This window comes from Melanerpes formicivorus, unplaced genomic scaffold (genome assembly GCF_026170545.1).
Source record: "Melanerpes formicivorus ecotype bairdi unplaced genomic scaffold, bMelFor1.0.p_v2 SCAF_160, whole genome shotgun sequence".
In the NCBI taxonomy this organism is placed as follows: Eukaryota; Metazoa; Chordata; class Aves; order Piciformes; family Picidae; genus Melanerpes; species Melanerpes formicivorus.
Window position 1 is genome coordinate 580,909 of NW_027142512.1, and position 14,816 is coordinate 595,724.

General features: G+C 57.4%; 1 pseudogene; it reads left to right on the forward strand.

The window, feature by feature from the left end:
• LOC137457129 (zinc finger protein 585A-like) overlaps window positions 1-14,816 on the forward strand; it is a 182,306-nt pseudogene that overhangs the window by 65,265 nt on the left and 102,225 nt on the right.

A 14,816-nucleotide genomic window follows, 5' to 3' on the forward strand; every position in this document is an offset into this window, starting at 1 on the left:
CGGCACCCCCCTGCCCCTGGCCAAAGCCAAACAGAACAATTCCTCACCCTCCCCGAGCCTGCCCCAGCCCCACGGAGCCCCCTGCCCCCCGCGCCCCTCCCGACCCCCAACTCCACACACGCCCCCGGCAGCCCCACGCAGCCAGAGCCTTCCCCGCTGCGCTGCCGCCGCCCTCAGCGCTCCCCGGCCCCCTCAGCCCCTCCCGCCCCGCCGCAGCTCACCAGCCGGCAGCTGCCGCTCGCCCGCCAGCACCTCCGGCACTTCTCCCGCGCTCCGGCCCCGCTGCCGCTCCCCACGGGGCAGCAACAATGGCGGCCGCGGCCGGCAGGGGCAGCTCCTGGCTGGGCCTCGGCAGCGCCCAGGGGGAGGAGCTGCCGCGCTCCCGCCGCCTCTCATTGGCTGCGGCTGCCCGGCCGTGGGCGGGGCTTCCTCTGCGGCCCCAGCCCCCGCCTGGGCTGGGCTGCAACGTGGGCGGTTCGGGGCCTCCATTGCATCGCTCTCTGCTCGCCCAGGCTGCCAGGAGGCTGCAGGGGACGGCAGTCGGCAGCTGCCTCTGCTCCGAGCTCTTCGTCCTTCCTCTTCCTGCTGCTGTGCGCCCCTTTGGCCTGGGCTGTGGGGTAGGTGTGGGCAGGCGCGGGGCAGAGTGGGGGCTGCTGGGGTGGGGATCCCTTGGGGCTTGGGGGAGCGGCTGGTGGGGTTGGCATTGGGCTGCGGTGGGGCTGAGGGCTGTGTCCTGGAGCTGGGCTTGAGGAGGGCTCGGTGAGGTGTGGGGCTGGTGTGGGTGGGGCTGTGGGGGGTGGTTGTTGGGGGCTGTGGAGTTGTGGGGGCGTGTGTGAGGTTGGGTGGGGGCTTGGGGTCGGAGAGGGGCGTGTGAGGGGCTGGTGAGGAGCCCGTGGGGCTGTGTGGGTCTGGGGGTAGGAGTTGGTGGTGGTGGGGGAGGCTGTGTGTGGGTGTGGTGTGGGTCGGGGTGGTGAGGCTGGGAGTGGGGAGTGGTGGGGTGGTGCGAGGGGGTGGGTGCGGTTGTGGGGAGCTGTGTGTGGGGCTGGGTCGGGGTGGGTGTGTTTGGGGGTTCGTTGTGGTGCTGTGCTGCTGCCTCCCCCTGGTGGGGGCAGCTGCAGGCCCCCTTTGGCTGCTGCTGTGTTGCAGGCGGAGCCATTGGTGGGCTGCAGGGGCTGTCCCTGGCCCTGTGTCCCTGTGTGTGCCCAGCTTGCCCCTTTGGCTACTTGCAGCTGGCAGTGGTGCCCTGCCCCCAGCCAAGCCCGGTGGGTGCCCAGCAGCACCTTGGCAGCCTGGCTGGGAGCCTGGGGTGGTGCTGAGCTCTCTGCTGGTCATTCTCTGCCCTCTCTTTGCCTTCTCCCCTCTCTCCTCAGCTGCTCTCATCCCTGCACAAGCTGCAGGACACCTCCTTGAGCGCTGCCCTTGCTGGGGGGGTCCAAGGAAGAGTCCAGGGGGGTCCAGCAAGCTCTTGAGGCACAAAGATTCCCTTCCCTGGGGGGTTGCAGAGTGATTCTCAGTTTCTCTGCAGGCCTCCTGAGCACAGAAAGGCTCAGGGCAGGAGGAGCTTTTGCTGTGTGGCTGCAGGCTGAGAGCTGTGCAGAGCTTTTGTCAGCTGTGCTGGCAGGAAGCGTGGTCAGAAGCAGACTGCTGTGCTGCAGCTGCTCTGCCCCTGGGGAAATGTTTGCTGGCAGGCAGCCAAATGAGGCTGAGCTGTTGAGTGTCTGCTTGTGGCTGAGGAACTGCATTGACTTGGACTGAAAGGTTTGGCTTGGGCTGGGGGCAGCCTGTTGTTGATGGTTTTGGTGGTGAGAAGTCCTGCAGCTTCCTTGGAGGAGCTTCAGCAGCAGCCAAAGCAATTCCCTTGCTGCTCTTTGCTGTGCAATGAGCTGGGAAGGGAAGGAAATGATTGCTGCAAGTGAGCAAAGCAATTGCAGTGCTCTGCAAGTCTCAGCAGTGCTGTGTCCAGCAGGGCCAGGGCAGGGATTGTCCTCCTGTCCTGGGCCCTGGGGAGGCCACCCCTGGAATGCTGGGGTGAGTTTTGGGCCCCTGACTCCAAGAAGGACTTTGAGGTTCTGGAGCAGGTGCAGAGAAGGGCAAGAAAGGTGGGGAAGGGTCTGGAGAGCAGGGCTGAGAGGAGCAGGTGAGGGAGCTGTGGGTGTTTAGTGTGGAGAAGAGGAGGCTGAGGGGAGACCTCTTGGCCTCTGGAGCTCCCTGCAAGGAGGCTGCAGTGAGGTGGGGGTTGGGCTCTTGTGCCTAGTCTCAGGTGGTAGAAGGAGAGGAAGTGTCCTGAAATTGTGGGAGGGGAGGCTTAGGTTGGAGAGGAGGAGGAATGAGTTTGGTGGCAGAGTGGTCAGGGCCTGGCAGAGGCTGCCCAGGGAGGCAGTGGAGTGGCCATGGCTGGAGGTGTTGCAGCAAGGTGTGGCCATGGGGCCATGGTTTGGTGTCCCTGGTGGTGTTGGGGCTGGCAGTTGGCCTGAGTGCTGAGAGAGGTCTTTTGCAGGCCAGGCAATTGTGTGGCTGTGTGAGGAAGCTGCCCCAGAGCAAATGCATCTTAGGTGCTGGAGGTGCTGGGAAGAATGGGAAATGGGAGAGAGTCCTGTGGGGAGGGGAAAGGTTTGGGTTTTGCCTCTGGGCTCCTAGTCTGCCCTTGGAAGTGCCTGGGATTCTTGCAAGCAGTGCTGTCAGCTGGAGCCTTCTGGGGTCAGTTGGTGGTGTGCTGAGAGGGCCCAAGGGAGGTGAGGCTTGGGAAGAGAAGTGGTGAGCAGGAAGCTTGTTGGGTTGTGGGTGGCCAAGGGGTGTGGGTGTGGCTGAGAGGTGTGGAGTGCAGGAGAGCCTTCAAGGCCTTGTGGTGTTGCTGGAGCTGTGGGCTGAGGAAGTGCTGCTGGCAGGCAAGGGCTTGAAGGAGGTTGAAAGTCAAGTGGTGTGGATGGCTTGGTGTGGGGAAGTGTTTGGCTTCTTGTGGGCAAGTGAAGCTTTCCTTGTGCAGGAGGAGAGTGAGAGCCTGGGCTTTGCAATCCCTGGGGCCCTGGAGCCCTTCTGGAGTGGTTTTCTTCTGCAGAGCTTTGCAGCCCAGCTGCAGGTCTGCTGTTGCTGGAAGCTGTTGCTGGTTGTTTTGTGCAGCCTTGGGTGTTGGATCAGTGTCTTGGCTGAGTTTGGTCCTTTCTCTTGTGGCCAAGTTGAGGTCCCTTTGGTTTTGGCAGCTGAGCACAGCTTGAGGCTTTTTGCTGCAGTGGTTTTTGTGCTGGCAGCATTGTGTGCTGCCAGCTGGAGTGCTGTGTGCAGCTGTGGTGCCCCCAAGAGGGGCAGGAGGTTGAGCTGTTGGAGGGGGTGCAGAGGAGGCCCTGGGGCTGGTGGGAGGGCTGTGGCAGTTCCCCTGTGGGGGTTGGCTGTGAGAGTTGTGTCTGTGGAGGGTGGAGAGGAGAAGGCTGTGGGGAGAGGTTGGAGCAGCCTTGTGGTGGCTGCTGGGAGCTGCAAGAGAGCTGGGGAGGGACTTTTGTGAGGGGTTGGGAGGGATGGGCTGAGAGGGACTGGATTGAAGGTTGAGGAGGGCAGATTTGGAGTGGAGCTTGGGAGGCAATAGTTTGGAGTGGGGGTGGTGAGAGCCTGGAGCAGGTTGGGCAGGGAGGTGCTGGCTGCCCCCTCCCTGGAGGTGCTGAGGGTGAGGTTGGATGAGGGCTTGAGCAGCCTGGTGTGGTGGAAGGTGTCTGTGGGCATGGCAGGGGGTTGGAGCTGTCTGCTCTTTGGGGTCCCTTCCAGCCCAAAGCATTCTCTGGCTGCTTGAATTTGGACACTTAGCAGAAGTGCAATGAAGGGAACTTGAAATAAGCAAAGTTGTGAAACTGGCTCTGAGCCTGGGGGCTGGGGGTGAGCTTGTTTGCTGGTTCTTAGCTTGGGAGCTGCATCTGAGCTTGGGGGCTGGGCCTGATCTTGAGGGCCTGGTCAGGGATTTGGAGCTGATGCTTAACATGGGAGATGTTTCTGCATATTTGATCTTGGTCTGTAACTTGGGAGCTGGTTCTGCATTTTGATCTGGGTCTGAGCCTGGGAGCTGTGTCTGAGCTTTGTGACTGATTCCTGAGCTTGGGAGCTGCATCTGAGCTTTGGATCTGATTCTGCCCTTTTGATCTGGCAGTGAGCTTGGAGGCTGCTTCTGGGCTAGAGATATTGGTCTGAGCCTTGGGGATGTGTCTAAGCTTGGGAGCTTCTTCTGTGCTTTGAGGCTGGGTCTGAGCTTGAGGGCTTGGTCTGAGCTTTGGAGCTGCTTCTGAACACGGGAGCTGGGTCTGAGCTTGAGAAATGGTTCTGAGCTTATTTGCTGGCTCTAGAGCTTGGGGGCTGGCTCTGAGTTTGGGGGCTGGTCCTGCACTCTTGATCTGGGTCTGAGCTTGGGATCTGCTTCTGCACTTTGGAACTGGGTCAGAGGTTTGGAGCTGAGTCTTAGTTTTGGAGCTGTCTCTGACCTTGGGAGCTGCTTCTGACCTTGAGAAGTGGTTTTGAGTTTATATGCTGGTTCTTGAGCATGGTGACTGCATCTGAGCTTGGGATCTGCTTCTGCACTTTTGATCTGCCTCTGAGCTTTGGATGTTCTCAACTTAGCTGCTGGCTCTGAGCATGGGGGCTGGGTGGGAACTCCTGGGCTGGGTGGGAACTCCTGGGCTGGGTGGGAACTTCTGGGCTGGGTGTGAGCTTGACCCTTGCCTTGAATTTAAACTGTGAGAGTTCAGGCAGTTGGAAGTTGAAGCTGAGCTGCTTTGCACTGCAGTGCTTCAGAGTTTGTGGTGCTCCAAAGGCAGATCTCAAAGAGCTGCTGCAAGAGTTGAGCTGAAGTGGCACAGTGCCCTGCAGAGGCAAAAGCTTTTCCCTGCCAGTCAGCCATTGGAATCCTCTCCCCAGGGCAGTGGTGGATTGCCCTGCAGGGCAGAGTTGGAAGGCTCAGCTTGGCAGGGGGCTGGGCCAGCTCCTTTCCAGTCCAGTGTCAGCTGGCAAGGTTGGAGCAGCTGAGCCTTGGGGTCCCTTGCAGCCTGGCATTGTGTGGCAGCAGAGCTGTGCTGCTGGTTTTGAGGGCACTTGGAAAGCTTCTGGAGCATTTGTGCAGAGTGTGCAAGACATCCCTGAGCCTAGCAACTCCCTCAGCTCTCTTCAGAATGAACTCTGCAGAGCTGGAAGAGCTTTCCAGGAATTTGGCAGAGGTTTGGAGGAGTTGGGAAGGGATTTTGGTTCTCCTCCTCCTTGTCCTCTTCCTTGTCCTCCTCTGTCTCATCTTTTTCCTGCTCTCCCTGGAGGCTGCACTTAGACTCCTAGAATCCTGGAGTGGTTTGGGTTGTCAGGGAGCTGCAAAGGTGCTGCAGTCCAAGCCCCTCTGCAGTCAGCAGGGACATCCTGCACTAGCTCAGGTTGCCCAGAGCCCTGTCCAGCCTGACCTTGAACATCTGCAGGACTGGGACCTCAAGCCCTTCCCTGGGCAACCTGTTGCAGTGTTCCAGCAGGCTCCTGGTGCAGAACTTGTTCCTCACCTCCAATCTCAATCTGCTCTGCTCTAGTTTGAAGCCATTGCCTCTGGTGCTGTCCCTGCAGGCTTTGCAAAGAGTCCCTCTGCAGCCTTCTTGTAGTCCCCTTCAGGTACCAGAAGGTCACTCCTAGGTCTCCCCAGAGTCTTCTCTTCTCCTTTGCAGGCTGATCACCCCCAGCTCCCTCAGCCTGTCCTGGTAGCAGAGCTGCTGCAAGCCCCTGATCATTTTTGTGTCCCTCCTCTGGACCCTCTCCATCAGATCCATGTCCTTCCTGTGTTGAGGGCTCCAGAGCTGGCTGCAGTGCTGCAGGTGAAGTCTCAGCAGAGCAGAGCCAAGTGCCAGGATGGCCTCTGTCCATCTCTGGCCCTGCTGCTTTTGGTGCAGCCCAGGCTGCCCTTGGCCTTGTGGGCTGCAGGCTCCCCCTGTCTGTTCCTGTCCAGCTTCTTGTCCAGCAGCACCCCCCAGTGCTTTTCTGCAGGGCTGCTTCCTATCCCCTCCTCCCCCAGCCTGTCCTGATTGTGAGGATTGTGCCAGGCCAGGGGCAGGACCCTGCCCTTGCTCTTGTTGAAGCTCAGGAGGTTGCCCTGGGCCCCCTCTGCAGCTTGTCCCCTTGAGCTCCTCCAACTTGTTCTGCAGGATATTACCTTAGGTTTCAGGAGTCAGAGAGGCTCTCTCTGAGCCTTGTGAAAGGAGTTGATGCCAAGCTGTGGCCAGAGGGTTGGATAGAATTGGGCAGTTTCCATGGCTGTGCTGTTCAGAGCTGCATCCTACAGTGCAAAGCATCCAATCCACAACAATCCATAGTGTGCCTGGGCCACGGGACCCAACAAACCTCCCAGGCCAAAGCTTCCACCAAAGCAGGCCAGAACCCCAGGCCCCAAATGCCTTCCCCCTCCTCCATGCCTCTCTGTCCCTCCTCCCCCCATACCCAAGAGCTGCAGTTACAGATTCAGGTAGGCAGCTCCCAGGTGAGCCAGGCTGCTGCAGGCTGCAGTTGGCAGCATTGCCAAGGCCTCAAAGCTCCTCTGCAGAAAGAGATGCCAGAAGCTGTTCCTGGGAGCAGAGAGGAAGGGCAAAGGAGATTGGAGATCCTGTGCTGTTCCTTTGTAGAGAGTGGGTGCAGGCCTTGTGGGAATGAACTAAGCTAGATGACACTTTGTGGTGTCCCTCTGGACTCTGCTGTCCCTTCTGCGTTCTCTACTCTGTGGTGTAAGACATCCCAGTGCCTTCCACCCACCACAGGGATTCTCCTCCATGCTGTCATCGAGGGGCTTCTGTTGGGCCCTACTGGCTGTGTAGATCAGCCCTGGTGACGTTGTAGGACCCTGGGGACTCTTAGAGGGCAGCAAGTGAGTGGAGATGGAGTACTGGATGGAGAGATGGAGGGTGAAGGCTGCAGGGGGTGGGAAGGCTTAGTTCAGCAGCTGTGTGGCTCTGCCTGGCTCCTACCTCCAATGGTGCTGGCAGCAGCTGGCCCCAGAAGCTCGAAACCCCAAATCCTGCCTGGCTCAGGACCCTCCTGCCCTGTCCCCTCCTGACATCCAGCACAGCCCAAGCAGCCACACAGCCCAGCCATCCCCCATGGCAGGAGTCACCTGAGGTCTCACTCCCTCTCTGTCCCCCTTGCTCTCATCAGTTGCTGCCTGAGGTGGCTGCAGGGTCCCTCCCCAGCCCTCATCTGTAACCCCCCCTTGGCTTGGTGCTGTTCTTTCAGCCCTCCAGCTGATCCCAGCCTTTAGTCTCAGGCCCCTTCCATTCTTGTGCTGCTGCTTCCAGCCCAGTTCCTTAGATGCTTCCTCAGCCACAGCATTTCCCACTCCACCCTTCCAGCTGCAGTGGCATTGGAGGTGGGGGACACCGGGCCATGGGAGAGCAAGGCAGCAGGGCCATGGATGGGCTGGGACTGCGGGAAGGGCCTGGGAGTGTTCAGGCAGGAATTAGGCCTTGTCCCCCCAAAAGGGGAGAGGATCCAGGGCTCAGGTGGCAATTGTGTGTGCAGGGAATGGCAGAATCTGGCAGCATTTGAGGAGGTGAAAGGAGTGAATTGTGCTGCAGCTCTGCCTGTGTCAGCTGGGAGATGAACAGCAGCCCATGGGCACTGTGCCCTCCCATCCAACCTCATTTTCTCTTGGGGATGTGGAGTGGCAGCTCCAGGGAACTGCAAAGAGCAAGGTGAGAGAAATGGTCAGGGAGAGAAGGAAGCCAAATCCTTTCCACTGAGTGTCTTTGGGCTGCAGGTGTGTGAAGGGTGCTGGAGGTGTGAGGTTTGGGCAGGAGCCAGAGACTCCTCCAGCATCCCAGTGAGGACTGAAGAGGTTTAGCGAGAAGCTGCCCAAGTCCCTTCCCCCTTTGCTGCATCTGCAGAGATCATGAAGCTCCCTTTGTGTGTGTCCTGAGGGCTGCTGTGATCTTCTGTTGGGGAGTGGGCAGCAGAGAGGTGTGTGCAGGTCAAAGGTGAGCACAGTGTGTGGGGTGGGGGCAGGACCTGGGAGGAGAGCTGTGGCCAGAGCAAGATCTGCTGGCAAAGGCAGCTGCAGGCAGCAGAGGCCTGGGCAGGCAGAGGGAGGAAGCTTTAGGCAAGGCCTGGGAGAGGCTGTGTGGAGGCAGCTGTGTTGTGGTGCTGGCCTGCAGCTGTGTGCTGGGCTTGGGAGACGAGCCTGCACTTAGTCTCATAGTATCATAGTATCAGTCAGGGTTGGAAGGGACCACAAGGATCATCTAGTTCCAACCCCCCTGCCATGGGCAGGGACACCCCACACTAGATCAGGCTGGCCAGAGCCTCATCCAGCCTGGTCTTAAACACCTCCAGGGACGGGGCCTCAACCACCTCCCTGGGGAACCCATTTCAGGGCTTCACCACTCTCATGGTGAAGAACCTCCTCCTCACATCCGGCCTCAACCTTGTTGAGGTCTCCCATCTTGATCAGCCCTGGCTGTGTGCTGTGGCTGTGCTGCTGGGCTTGGGAGCTGCCCCCAGCAAGGCTGAGCTGTGCTGCCTGGTCCTGGGCAGTGCTGAGTCATCCCTTGCAGATCAGTGCTCTCCCCTGAGCCCTTTATTTCTCTCTGTCAGGGGCTGAGTCCTCTCTCCATCATCCCTGCCCCTGTGTGCTGTGGAAGAGCAGAGTTTGCAGATCTGTCCCTTGGAGCAGCCCAACAGGTAAGAAAGCCAGAGTGGGTTAACAGCAGGATCCTAGGCCCCCAGGGCAGCTCTTAGCCTCCACCACCTCCTCCTGTCCAGCATATTTCAGCTCTCCAGGAGCTCTGAGGCACATCAGGTGTTGTGGGAGCTGAGGAATGCTCCAGACTGCTGTGGGTGAGTTGTGAGCAGAAGGTGATGTTTGGGCTTGGGGTGTGGATGGTGGTGGGAGAAAGTTGAAGGTGGTTTGGTCTTTCATTGGTCAGTGCTGCTGCCTCCATTGTCTGAGCCAGGGGAGATCAAAGGCCAGGGCCTGGGCCAGGAACCACCCTGCCAATGCCACCAGGCTTGAGGAGAGTAGGACAAGACCACTTGTAAGTCCCAGGGTACCTCAGGGCACTGATCACAGGAACCTGGGTTCTCAGCACAGGTATTAGAGGTCTGTGCCCAAACTGAGGCAGAAACTGAAGGTTTGAGGTCCCCTCTGCATTCTCTCCTCCAGCTGGGTGTTGGGAGTCAGGGAGTGTCATGACTCAGGCAGGATCTGAGAGTTTGAGGTCCTGGGCTCAGGTGCTTCCATCTTCCCTATTGCAGAGCTGTGACCCCTTCCTGCCACAGTATGGCCTCACAGAAGGACCCAGGCAAGAGCTGGGAGGAGATGCAGCACCCAGAGATCAAGTTGGAGAAGCCAATGTGCAGTGCCAAGGGAGAGGAGGTTGGGGAGGAAAAAGAGAAGATGGAGGATGATGCTGAGAATGACGACTGTGAAGAGGAGGATAATGGTGATGAACGTGACCAGGATGAGGGGGAGGAATGTATGGAGGAGGATGAAGCCAGAGCAGGTCCCTCAGTGTCACCCAAAGAGCTGAATCAGTGCCTTGAGTGTGGGCAGAGCTTCCCAGGTAGGTCAGAGCTAGTGAAGCACCACTGCCCACAACCTGGCTCCCGGCCCTTCGTTTGTGGTGACTGTGGCAAGAGGTTCCGCTGGAACTCTGAGCTCATCAAGCACCGCCGCACCCACACTGTAGAGAAACCTTTCACCTGTGCTGACTGCGGCCAGAGCTTCACCCAGCGCGGCAATCTCACCCGGCACCGCCGCACCCACACAAGAGAAACCTTTCATCTGTGTCGACTGTGGTCAGAGCTTCACCCAGCGCGATAATCTCACCCAACACCGCCACACCCACACTGGAGAGAAACCGTTCTCCTGTGCTGACTGTGGGCAGAGCTTCACCCAGCGCTCTAATCTCACCCAGCACCTCCGCTCCCACACGGGAGAGAGACCCTTCTCCTGTGACAGCTGTGGCAAGCGGTTCAGGCTGATCTCTCAGGCAACACCGCCTCACCCACACCAGTGAGAAGACCTTTACCTGCAGGGACTGCGGCAAGAGCTTCAAACACAGCTCCACTCTCACCATCCATCGCCGCATCCACACTGGAGAGCATCTGTTCCCCTGTGCTGAGTGCGGCAAGACGTTCACCAGGAGTACTCTCTACATCCAGCACCAACTCATCCACAGCGGTGAGAAGCCGTACAGCTGTGTTGACTGTGGCAAGAGCTTCACCCAGGCTGCAGGCCTCATAGATCACCGTCGCGTGCACATTGGCGATAAGTCTTTCAGCTGTGCTGAGTGTGGCCAGGCCTTCAGACACAGGAGCACTCTCACTGAGCACCACCGCACCCACACTGGTGAGGTGCCCTTCATTTGTGGCGACTGCGGTAAGAGCTTCACCCAGAAGCGATCCCTCAGCAATCACCGCTGCACCCCCAACTGAGAGCAGCCTGCACTGGAGGGGAGGCATAAATCCACCTAAAATCTGTTGGGTAATCGTGACCCATCTTTGAGGACCTTTCCAGCATCAAAATCATCTCTTTTTCCTTTGCAGTTCTCAGGGACTGGGGACACCAGCAGCAACCAACACCTCCTGCCCTTCTTAACACCAATTATTGCTAATGAGAACAATCACAGTGCTCAGTTGGCACAGCTGGAGCTCCCAGTGGAGCTCAGCAGGGCTTTGCCAGAGTCTATCTGGTTCTTCCCCAGGGTCTGTCTGGTTTTTCCCCAATGCTTTGTGTCTCCCTGGGGTAAGAAATCCTCTCTGTATATTCACCAATCATGTCAATAAAACCCAAAAGTTACCCAAATTCTGTCTGTTTGCTTTTATTTCAGATATCCATGCCTCAATGCCTGAATTTTGGGGGCATTTGCTCCCAAGGGATGGGGTGGAGCTGTGTGCCCAGTTCAGGGAGGGGAAAATGAGGCTCTCAGAAAAGTCTTGAGGGACATCTCAGAGGCATTCTTCAGGGGCTTTCAGGTGATCTTAGGTGTTTGGGATTTGGATGGTCCTAGGACTGACTTTTGGGATCTTTGGAGGGTGTAGGGGGAAGCTGATGGAGATCTTTGGAAGAACTCAGAAAGCTTCTGTTGGCTTTCCACTCTGGGGCTGGAACAGGTTGAAGAGCTGAGAAGAGGTTAAGCTGCCTGTTCCCCCCCAAAACAGAAGGGAGGGAAAAATAACACACACCTGAATCAAAAAACCCTCTGGGTTGAGGTAAGGACTTGAGATAAGATCAAAAGAGTTGAATCCAAATGAGATCCCATAATACACACTGACCTGAGGCTGTTTGCAGAAAGCAGCACAGCAGTGAGCAGCAGCAGCCAGGAGTTAAACCCCTGCAGCCCTCCCCCTCAGCAAAGAGCCAGCACCTGAGAGCCAGAACCCAACAGCAGCAACCAGAACAGGAAGCCTCTCATGTTGCCATCTGAACTTCAGATCCTATAGTACTTTGCTCCAGCCAGCACTGTCCCTGTGAAGGTGGCATGAGGCAGGATGGAGTAATGGCAGCAAATTTTCAACTTAACCTTTGATATTCCTAAGCCCTCATTCTGTGCCACCTGCACCATGCCCAGCAGCAATCAGCAGCACACCTCAGGCACTGTCCATTCTCACTCCACAGGAGGTTGCTTTGCAGTACCCAGAGGGCTGCTCACTGCAGGTGCTCTGCAGCTCCACTCTGTTCCAGCACAGTCTGGATCAGTCCATGCCCAGTCCAAATGCTGCAAATGCTGGGGCTGTGTTTCCAGCTCTGGGGCAGTCTGAGACCAGTGACTCCTTCCATGCCTCCAAGTGAAAGGAAATTGTGGCTTGCATCCCAGTATTCAGCTTCCAACACATCCAGGTGTGGGGATCCTCCTGTCACACCAGAAACACAGATGGGTTCCACCCCTAGTGGTTCAGTGGTGTCAGAGCACACTGGGCACCTGTATCTACTAAAGCTTTATTCTCTCATGGGTTCAACTTGCCAGGACATTGGTTCTGTACAGTCCAACAAACCAATTTGTCTCTCCCCTCCATATGGTTGCAGGCAGAGCCCCTCTAATTCTGTCTTGGGTCCCTTGCATCTTGTGAAGATGCTTTGGGAGTCCCTTCAGCAGGACCAGAAGCAGTTTCAGCTTCCCTCGTCATAAGCACCATTCACTATGAGGGGCAGCTGATCCTGGCACAGGCTGCTTCTCTGACACAGCTGCCATGCCTGTGGCACTGTCTGTAGGTCCAGAGACCTTCCCTTGCCCCTGAGCCCTCTGCACAGAGATGAGAAGGGCTCGAGAGGCATGGGCCAGGCCCAAGCACATTGCAGTGATTTCTGTCTCTCAGGAACTCCCAGGCTGACAACAGACTTTTCCCAAAGCTTTCCCCAGCTGGGGAGGATTTTGCACTTGCTCAGGGGTGAAATTTCAAAGCACCAGAGGTGGCCACCAGTCTAAGAATTTGCCCCTTCCCTCTCCCACCCCCTGCCACTCCTCAGTATCGAGTATCTGGGCAGATCTCACAGTGTTTTCCTAGGGAGTGTCCTGTATTGTTCTGGATGGAACCAGAGCAAGCTGCCCAGCAGTGGACAGCACAGCTCTGAGCCATTGCCCTAAGCTAACACCCAGCACCATCAGCAGCACAAACAGGACTGAAACTCATCAGCCCCCCGAAAGCAAATCCATCAACACAGCAAGTGCAGCGTCCTGCATCTGGGTCGAGGCAATCCCAGGCACAAATACAGGCTGGGCAGGGACTGGCTGGAAAGCAGCCCTGAGGAGAGAGACTTGGGGGTGCTGGTGGACAAGAAGCTCAACATGAGCTCTCAGTGTGCACTTGCAGCCCGCAAAGCCAATCAGATCCTGGGCTGCATCAGGAGAAGTGTGGCTAGCAGGTCGAGGGAGGTGATCCTCCCCCTCTACTCAGCTCTGGGGAGACCCCACCTGGAGTACTGTGTCCCGTTCTGGAGCCCCTATTACAAGAGGGATGTGGAGGTGCTGGAAGGTGTCCAGAGAAGGGCCAGGAGGATGATCAGACGGCTGGAGCACCTCTGCTATGAGGACAGACTGAAGGAGTTGGGGCTGTTCAGTCTGCAGAAGAGGAGGCTCCCAGGTGACCTAATTGTGGCCTTCCAGTATCTGAAGGGGGCCTACAGGAAGGCTGGGGAAGGACTTCTCAAGATCTCAGGTAGTGATAGGACTAGGGGGAATGGAATGAAGCTGGAGGTGGGGAGATTCAGGCTAGATGTGAGGAGGAGGTTCTTCCCCATGAGAGTGGTGAAACCCTGGAATGGGTTGTCCAGGGAGGTGGTCGAGGCCCTGTCCCTGGAGGTGTTTAAGCCCAGGCTGGATGAGGCTCTGTCCAGCCTGATCTAGTGTGGGGTGTCCCTGCCCATGGCAGGGGGGTTGGAACTAGATGCTCCTTGTGGTCCCTTCCAACCCTGAATGATACTATGATATTGAACACACCACACCTGTTGAAGTGGAACTTCCTGTGCTGCAGTTTCCATCCATTGCCCCTTATCCTATCCCAGGGCTCAAGTGAGCAGAGGCTGTCCCTGCCTCTTGCTTCCTGACCCCCAGCTCTCACATATTGATAGATGCCCTCTCAGTCTTCTCCTTTCCAGACTACACAGCCCCAGGCCTCTCAGCCTCTCCTCATCAGGCAGTGCTGCTGTACCTTCAGCATCCTCACAGCCTCTGTAGCAGATCCCTGTCCCTCTTGAGTCCAGAAGTGGATGCAATATTCCAGGTGGGGCCTCAACAGGGCAGAGTAGAGGGGGAGGAGAACCTCCCTGGATCTGCTGGACACACTCTTCCAAAGGCACCCCAGGACCCCACTGGCCTCCCTGGCCACCAGGACACATTGCTGTCCCATGCAGATCTTGCTGTCCACCAGAACTCCCAGGCCCTCCATGGGGCTGCTCTCTAACTATTTGTTCCCTTGAGTGCTGTAGGGTTCACATTGCTCTGGACATTGCATGGTGCAGATCACCTCCAGTGAATCTGAGGCTCCCCAGAAATTGCCACTGGGTTCCTCTTAATCACAGGGATCCTGTCCCAGCAGGCACTAGTGCAGGAGAAGGAACAGCAGGCTGAAGAGAAGGAGAAAGGGAACTGAAAATCTTATCACCTGAATCTAGAAAGAAAGCCCTTGGTAGCAAATGTCCATTCTGGATGGACACAGAACACAACACAGAGAGCTGATGAGAGCAACTGCTGGGGGTGCACCAACTGCCCTGAGAACCCTAAGGAAGGGCTGGAGAGGGGAGGGCATTCACTGGAATTCCAATACCTGGCAATACCTCTTGGACATACTGAGAATCACAGAATTGTCAGGGTTGGAAGGGACCTCAAGGATCATCCAGCTCCAAGCTCCCTGCCATGGGCAGGGACACCTCACACCAGAGCAGGTTGCTCAGAGTCACATCCAGCCTGGCCTTAAAAACCTCCAGAGATGAGACTTCCACCAGCTCCCTGGGCAACCTGTGCCAGTGTCTCTCTACCCTCTTGGGGAAGAATTTCTTCCTAACATCCAATCTGAATCTCCCCACTTCTAGTTTTGCTCCATTCCCCCCAGTCCTATCCCTAACCAACACCCTAAGAAGTCCCTCCCCAGTTTTCTTGTAGCCTCCTTCAGATATTGGAAGACCACAAGAAGGACTCCTTGAAGCCTTCCCTTCTCCAGACTGAACAACCCCAACTCCCTCAGTCTGTCCTCATAGCAGAGCAGCTCCAGCCCCCTGCTCATCCTCATGGTCCTTCTCTGGACACCTTCCAGCACCTCCAGATCCTTCTTGTAATAGATGCTCCAGAATTGCCACAGTGCTCCAGGTGTGATCTCACCAGGGTGAAGCAGAGTGG